We start from the raw sequence: 8,226 nt of genomic DNA on the forward strand, positions 1-8,226 counted from the left end.
GAAAAAAATGAATGAGGTGGGGATTCTCAAGATGGTGGCGTGAGTAGGGCAGTGGAAGTCTCCCAAAACCATATATATTTTGAAAATAGAGCAAAGACAACTATTCCTAAAAGAGAAACCAGAAGATACAGTACAACAGCAAGGCTACATCTACATCTGCAAGAACTCGGCATCTCACGAAAAGGGTAAGATACAAAGCCGTGACTCAGTGGGACCCGAGGACTCCCCCAACCCCAGCTCACTGGTGGGATGAAAAGAATCAGAGTGGGGAGGGAGGGGAAGTACAGGACTGCTAAATAACCAGCCCTAGTAATCCGCACCAGAATCACAGACACACGTTGCATGGGGTGCTGGATATTAGAGAAGCAGTAAAGTAAAATCCAAGATTAAGACTGTGAACAGGTCCCCACAGCCGGCTTCCCTGGGACAAAAGAAAAGAGGGTGCCTTAAAAGTCTTAAAGGGACAAGGGTTTAACAGGTAGACAAAATTGTTCTGGCACACTCAGCCCAACAGGCTGGGAACTCTTAAGGAACTTCAGGTGTCCTAACCCCCTGGGTAGCAATGCAGCTCCAAAGCCCCTCACAGCAATAAGCAGCCTGCCATTCATTCCCCCATGCCAGCACTGCAAGCAAACCAGCTGATCCCCCATTGCTTTGGACCAGCTGGGGAGCAGCCCTGCCCACAGCAACCACACAGAGTCTTCTCCCAGTGCACAGCTAACCAAGCCAAACCCAGAGGCTGCTCCCTACATACAGATGCCTGGCACAGTGGAGAGATGGCACAGAGCCTGGAAGGCACAAAGGGGCTTTATTCTCAGGGTGAACACACGCTGCTCACCTCCAACTCCTGCCAGTGTCCTGGGCAATCCCAAGGCCTCCCCCCACCCACAGCAGCTCAGGGGATCAACCCAGAGGCAGCCCCCTGCACCTGGTTGACCGGCACAGGCAGAAGAAGCTGGCACAGAGTCCAGAAGGCACATAGGGGCTCTGCTCTCACAGTGAACATGCACTGATCACCTGCAACCCCTGCCAGTGCCCTAGGCCATCCGAGGGCCACCCTGCCATGGCAGCTCAGTGTATTAACCCAGAGGCTTCCCCTGCACTCGGTTGACTGGCACAGGTGGAGGAAGCCGGTGCAAGGTCCAGAAAACACAAAGGGGCACTGTTCTAGTAGTACAACACACACCACTTGCCTGCAACCCCCACCAGTACCCTAGGCCATCTCGAGGGCCACCCTGCCCACAACAGCTCGAGATTAACCCAGAGACTGCTCCCTGTGTGCAGTTAACTGGCAAAGGCAGCAGAGACAGGTAAGGTGACCAGCAAGGAGGAAGGGACTTTGTTATCCCAGCTGACACACGCACCACTCACGGGTGATCACTTCCATCACCATGAAAAGGCAGAAGAACCTTGTCCAGTCCAAAATCACTCAAACACCAGAGAGAGGGCCTGGTGAGAATGAAATAACCAATTTTCCTGAAAAATAATTCAAAATAAAAGTTATAAGTATGCTGATGGAGCTTAACAGAAATATGCAAGAGCTAAGGGATGAATTCCAGAGGGAGATAACAGAAATGAAACAATAGAAGGATTTAAGAGCAGACTGGATGAAGTGGAAGAGACTGTTAATGGAATAGAAATCAGAGAACAGGAATACAGAGAAGCTGAGCCAGAGAGAGAGAGAGATAAAAGGATCTGTAGGAATGAAAGAATATTAAGAGAACTGTGTGACCAGTCCAAATGGAACAATGTTTGCATTATAGGGGTACCAGAAGAAAGAGAGAGAAAAAGGGATAGAAATTGTCTTTGAAGAAATAATTGTTGAAAACTTCCTGCATCTGGGGAAGGAAATAGTCTTTCAGAACATGGAAGTCCACAGATCTCCCAACACAAGGGACCCAAGGAGGACACCACCAAGACATAATAACTAAAATGGCAAATAGCAAAGACAAGGACAGGGTATTAAAAGCAGCCAGAGAGAAAAAAGGTCACCTATAAAGGAAAACCCATCAGGCTATCATCAGACTTCTCAACGGAAACCTTACAGGCCAGAAGAGAATGGCATGATATATTTAATACAATGAAACAGAACCAAGAATACTGTAGCCAGCAAGATTATCATTTAAATTTGAAGGAGGGCTTAAACAATTTCCAGATAAGCAGAAGTTGAGGGAATTTACCTCCCACAAACCACCTCTACAGTGTATTTTAAAGGGACAGCTCTAGATGGATGTACTCGTAAGGCTAAATAGATGTCACCAGAGAAAATACAATCACAGCAAAGAAAGCAGACCACCCAAGTACTAACTAAAGTCAAAATAAAATTAGCTATCCACAAAATCAGTCAAGAGAAAAACAGAACAGTACAAAACAAAACAGCTAACATATAAAGAGTGGATGAGGAAGAAAAGGGGGAGAAATAAACCATCAGACTGCGTTTATAATAGTGTAATGAGTGAGTTCAAGTTAGACGGTTAGATAGTTAAGAAGCAACCTTTGAATCTTTCATAACCATGAATCCAAAGCCTGCAATGGCAATAAGTACACATCTTTCAATAATCACCCTAAATGTAAATTGACTGAATGCACCAATCAAAAGACACAGAGTAACAGAATGGATAAAAAAGAAAGACCCATTTATATGCTGCTTACAAGAGACTCACCTCAAACCCAAAGACATACACAGACCAAAAGTGAAGGGATGGAAAAAGATACTTTATGCAAACAATAGGGAGAAAAAAGCAGGTGTTGCAGTACTTGTATCAGACAAAATAGACTACAAAACAAAGAAAGTAACAAGACATAAAGAACATTACATTACATAATGATAAAGGGGTCAGTACAACAAGAGGATATAACCATTCTAAATATATATGCACCCAACACAGGAGCACCACCATATGTGAAACAAATACTAACAGAACTAAAGGAGGAAATAGAATGCAATGCATTCATTTTAGGAGACTTCAACACACCACTCACTCCCAAAGGACAGATCAACCAGACGGAAAATAAGGAAGGACACAGAGGCATTGAACAACACATTAGAACAGACATCTACAGAACTGTACACTCAAAAGCAGGAGGATACACATTCTTTTCAGGTGCTCATGGAACATTTTCCAGAATAGACCACATACTAGGCCACAGAAAGAGCTTCAGTAAATTAAAAAAGATTGAAATTCTACCAACCAACTTCTCAGATCACAAAGGTATAAAACTAGAAATAAATTGTACCAAGAAAACAAAAAGGCTCACAAACACATGCATGCTCCTAAATAATCAATGGATCAATGCCCAAATTAAAACAGAGATCAAGCAATATATGGAGACAAATGAAAACAACAGCACAATGCCCCAACTTTTGTGGGACACAGCGAAGGCAGTTCTAAGAGGGAAGTTTATAGCAATCCAGGCCTACTTAAAGAAGGAAGAACAATCCCAACTGAATAGTCTAGATTCACAGTTATTGAAACTGGAGAAAGAACAAATGAGGCCCAAAGTCAGCAGAAGGAGGGACATAATAAAGATCAGAGAAGAAATGAACTCGAGAGAACAAAACAATAGAAAAAAATCAATGAAACCAAGAGCTAGTTCTTTGAGAAAATAAAAATAGATAATCCCCTAGCCAGACTTACTAAGAGAAAAGAGAATCTACACACATAAACAGAATCAGAAATGAGAAAGGAAAAATCACGATGGACACCACAGAAATACAAAGAATTAATAGAGAATACTATGAAAATCTATATGCTAATGAACTGGATAACCTAGAAGAAATGGACAACTTTCTAGAAAAATACAACCTTCCAAGACTGACCAAGAAAGAAACAGGAAATCTAAACAGACCAATTACCAGCAATGAAATTGAATCAGTAATCAAAAAACTACCCAAGAACAAAATTCCTGGGCTAAATGGATTCACCGCTGAATTTTATCAGACATTTAGAGAAGACCTAATACCCATTCTCCTTAAAGTTTTCCAAAAAATAGAAGAGGAGGGAATACTTCCAAACTCATTCTACGAAGTCATCATCACTCTAATACCAAAACCAGGCAAAGACCCCACAAAAAAAGAAAATTAAGGAACAATATCCCTGATGAATATAGATGCAAAAATACTCAACAAAATTATAGCAAACCGAATTCAAAAATACATCAAGAGGATCATACACCATGACCAAGTGGGATTCATCTCAGGGATGCAAGGAAGATACAACATTCAAAAATCCATAAACATCATTCAGCACATCAACAAAAAGGATAAAAACCACATGATCATCTCCATAGATGCTGAAAAAGCACTTGACAAAATTTAACATCCATTCATGATAAAAACTCTCAACAAAATGGGTATAGAGGGCAAGTACCTCAACATAATAAAGGCCATATATGATAAACCCACAGCCAACATCATACTGAACAGCGAGAAGCTGAAAGCTTTTCCCCTAAGATGGGAAACAAGACAAGGATGCCCACTCTACACACTTTTATTCAACATAGTACTGGAGGTCCTAACCACAGCAGTCAGACAACACAAAGAAATAAAAGGCATCCAGATTGGTAAGGAAGAATTCAAACTGTCACTATTTGCAGAATACATGATATTGTACATAAAAAAACCCTAAAGAATCCATTCCAATACTACTAGAACTAATATCTGAATTTAGCAAAGTTGTGGGACACAAAATCAATACACAGAAATCTGTAGCATTCCTATGCACTAACAATGAACTAGCAGAAAGAGAAATCAGGAAAACAATTTCATTCACAATTGCATCAAGAAAATAAAACACCTAGGAATAAACATAACCAAGGAAGTGAAATACCTATACCCTGAAAACTACAAGACACTCTTAAGAGAAATTAAAGAGGACACTAACAAACGGAAATTCATCCCATGCTCTTGGCTAGGAAGAATTAATATTGTCAAATGGCCATCCTGCCTAAAGCAATCTACAGATTCAATGCAATCCCTATCAAAATACCAACAGCATTCTTCCACAAACTACAGAAAATAGTTCTAAAATACATATGGAACCACAAAAGACCCGAATAGCCAAAGCAGTCCTGAGAAGCAAAAATAAAGCAGGGGGGATCTCGCTTCCCAACTTCAAGCTCTACTACAAAGCCACAGTAATCAAGACAATTTGGTAGTGGCACAAGAGCAGACCCATAGACCAGTGGAACAGAATAGAGAGCCAAGATATTAACCCAAACATATATGGTCAATTAATATACAAGAAAGGAGCCATGGATATACAATGGGGAAATGACAGCCTCTTCAACAGCTGGTGTTGGCAAAACTGGACAGCTACATGTAAGAGAATGAAACTGGATCATTGTCTAACCCCATACACAAAAGGAAACTTGAAATGCATTAAAGACCTGAATGTAAGTCATGAAACCATAAAACTCTTAGAAAAAAACAGGCAAAAATCTCTCGGACATAAACATGATCAACTTCTTCATAAACATATCTCCCCGGGCAAGGGAAACAAAAGCAAAAATGAGCAAGTGGGACTATATCAAGCTAAAAAGCTTCTGTACAGCAAAGAATACCATCAATAGAACAAAAAGGCATCCTACAGTATGGGAGAATATATTCATAAATGACATATCCAATAAAGGATTGACATCCAAAATATATAAAGAGCGCATGCAACTCAATAAAGAAAAAGCAAATAATACAATTAAAAAGTGTGCAGAGGAGCTGAAAAGACAGTTCTCCAAAGAAGAAATTCAGATGGCCAACAGACACATGAAAAGATGCTCCACATAGCTAGTCATCAGAGAAATGCAAATTAAAACCACAATGAGATATCACCTCACATCAGTTAGGACGGCCACCATCCAAAAGACAAGCAGCTACAAATGTCAGTGAGGATGTGGAGACAGGGGAACCCTCCTACACTGCTGGTGGGAATGTAAACTAGTTCAACCATTGTGGAAAGCAGTATGGAGGTTCCTCAAAAAGCTCAAAATAGACATACCATTTGACCCAGGAATTCCACTCCTAGGAATTTACCCTAAGAATGCAGAGGCCCAGTTTGAAAAAGACATATGCACCCCTATGTTTATCACAGCACTATTTACAACAGCCAAGAAATGGAATCAACCTAAGTGTCCATCAGTAGATGAATGGATAAAGAAGATGTGGTACATATACACAATGGAATGTTATTCGGCCATAAGAAGAAAACAAATCCTACCATTTGCAACCACATGGATGGAGCTAGAGGGTATTATGCTAGTGAAATAAGCCAGGTGGAGAAAGACAATTATCAAGTGATTTCACTCATCTGTGGAGTAGAAGAACAAAGCAGAAACTGAAGGAACAAAACAGCAGCAGACTCACAAAACCTAAGAATGGACTAAGAGTTACCAAAGGGAAAGGGACTGGGGAGGATGGGTGGGAAGGGAGGGAGAAGGGGGAACACGGGGCATTACGATTAGCACACATAATGTAGCAGTTGGGGACATGGGAAAGGCAGTATATACAGAGAAGACTTACTACACTGATGGACAGTGACTGTAATGGGGTATGTGGGGGGGACTTGATTATAGGGGAGTCTAGCAACCATAATGTTGTTCAAGTACTGGTACATTAATGATATCAAAATACAAAAATCAAAATAAATAAAATAAATAAAAAATATCTCCCATTCAAAACAAAACCCAAGTCATACAGTTTAACTAGGTAATTGCAATGCAAAAACACAAATATATTAAAACTATTACACAGTCTCACTCATGAGATATACAAATTCTAAATAAAATAGTAGGAAATAAAATCAAGCAGTGAAGAAAAAAGAGAAAGAAAGAAAGAAAGGGGAAGGGAACAGAAGGTAAAGAGAAGGGAAAGGGAAGGAAGGAAGGAAGGGTAGAATATCCAATAAAGTATTCAGAAACAAGAGGATGCCCACTCCCTCCATTTTTATTCAACATAATTCAGGAGGTCCTCGCCACAGCAATCAGACAACAAAGAAAAAAAAAGGCATCCAGATTCGTAAAGAAGAAGTTAAACTATCACTGTTTGCAGATGACATATTGTACATAAAAACCCCTAAAGAATCCACTCCAAAACTACTGGATCTAATATCTGAATTCAGCAACGTAGCAGGATACAAAATTAATACACAGAAATCTGTTGCATTCCTATACACTAATGATGAACTAGCAGAAAGAGAAATCAGGAAAACAATTCCATTCACAATTGCATCAAAAAGAATAAAATACCTAGGAATAAACCTAACCAAGGAAATGAAAGACCTATACCCTGAAAACTACAAGGCACTCTTAAGAGAAATTAAAGAGGACACTAACAAATGAAAATTCTTTCCATGCTCTTGGCTAGGAAGAATTAATATTATCAAAGTGGCCATTCTGCCTAAAGCAATCTACAGATTCAATGCAATCCCTATCAAAATACCAGCAGCATTCTTCAGTGACCTGGAACAAATAGTTCTAAAATCCATATGGAACCACAAAAGACCCCGAATAGCCAAAGCAATCCTGAGAAGGAAGAATAAAGCAGGGGGGGGATTAAGCTCCCTGACTTCAAGCTCTACTACAAAGCCACAGTAATCCAGACAATTTGGTACTGGCACAAGAAGAGATCCACAGACCGATGAAATGGACAAGAGCACCCAGATATAAACCCAAGCATATATGGTCAATTAATATACGATAAAGGAGCCATGGATATACAATCAGGAAATGACAGCCTCTTCAACAACTGTTCGCAAAACTGGACAGCTACATGTTAAGAGAATGAAACTGGATTATTGTGTAACCCCATACACAAAAGTAAACTAAAAATGGATCAAAGACCTGAATGTAAGTCATGATACCATAAAACTCTTAGAAGAAAACATAGGCAAAAATCTCTTGAATATAAACATGAGCAAATTTTTCCTGAATGCATCTCCTTGGGCAAGGGAACAAAATAAAAAGTGAACAAATGGGACTCCATCAAGCACAAAAGCTTCTGTACAGCAAAGGACACCATCAGCAGAACAAAAAGGCATCCTACAGTATGAGAGAATATATTTATAAATGACATATCCGACAAGGGGTTAACATCCAAAATATATAAAGAACTCACACGCCTCAACACCCAAAAAGCAAGTAACCCAATTAACAAATGGGCAGAGGATATGAACAGACACTTCTCCAAAGAGAAAATTCAGATGATCAACAGGCAAATGAAACAGATGTTCCACA

Source organism: Manis pentadactyla, chromosome 15 (genome assembly GCF_030020395.1).
Source record: "Manis pentadactyla isolate mManPen7 chromosome 15, mManPen7.hap1, whole genome shotgun sequence".
In the NCBI taxonomy this organism is placed as follows: domain Eukaryota; kingdom Metazoa; phylum Chordata; class Mammalia; order Pholidota; family Manidae; genus Manis; species Manis pentadactyla.